The sequence below is a fragment of the Mus pahari genome, chromosome 1 (assembly GCF_900095145.1).
Source record: "Mus pahari chromosome 1, PAHARI_EIJ_v1.1, whole genome shotgun sequence".
NCBI lineage: Eukaryota > Metazoa > Chordata > Mammalia > Rodentia > Muridae > Mus > Mus pahari.
The window spans coordinates 115,424,563-115,425,600 of record NC_034590.1 but is presented as its reverse complement, the minus strand read 5'-3'; positions in this window follow the sequence as shown (position 1 = coordinate 115,425,600).

Sequence of the window (1,038 nt, the reverse complement as noted above, 5' to 3'; positions counted from 1 at the left end):
CTGCCTCCCAAGTGCTTTTATTAAAGGCCTGTGCCACCCGTGCCGGGCCTGGGTGGTTTTCAAACAAGTTCAAAAGTATGACTTCAAGCTTCTCAGTGAAACGTTTCACTGCCCGAGGAGAACAGGGCCGAGGGAGTGACCCTGAGGGGCTTCCAGGGCTAGAAGACATCATTTCACTTGTGTTAGTTCATTTTTGTGTGTGTGTATGTGTGATAAAATGCACTGATAAAAGCAACTTCAGGGAGGAAGGGTTTATTCTGGCTTACAATTCTAGGGTGCAGTCCATGATGATGGGAAGTCACAACGGCAAGGACAAGAGGCAGCAGGATTCCAAGATCAAGTCCAGCTGGAGCTACATAGTAAGACCCTGTCTCAAAATCAATAAACAAACAGCAACAGTGAAAGACAGTGTCCTTGTGGCCTCAGGCCTACCTAGGATCTCTTTCTTTCTTTCTTTCTTTCTTTCTTTCTTTCTTTCTTTCTTTCTTTCTTTCTTTCTTTCTTTTTTTAAAAGATTTATTTATTTATTATATTTGTGTACACTGTAGCTGTGTTCAGACACTCCAGAAAAGGGCATCAGATTTTTGTTATGGATGGTTGTGAGCCACCATGTGGTTACTGGAATTTGAACTCGGGACCTTTGGAAGAACAGTCGGTGCTCTTAACCGCTGAGCCATCTCATCAGTCCCCTAGAATCTATTTCTTAAGCAAGGCCCCAATGACCCTGTTACAGTTGAGGTTTTCCTTTGCACAATGCTCATTGTTGTATCAGATTTTCAGAGGAAATGACTGCAATCTCCCACACAGGGGGATGGGACTTGTGTTCAGCAGTGGAACTGAAGTTCCTGGCCTATCAGAATCCTTCCAAACAATAAAGACCACATAAACAAAAGTTCCTTTCTGTTTCTCATGAAAGTAAAATGTGAAGCAGCTACTGGGTGTCATGACACCTGTAACCTGGTATTCACCAGGCTGACTGTGGAAGATGGAGGGTGGGTTGGAGGCCAACCTGGGCTAAAAAGGAAGCTGGGTGTTATG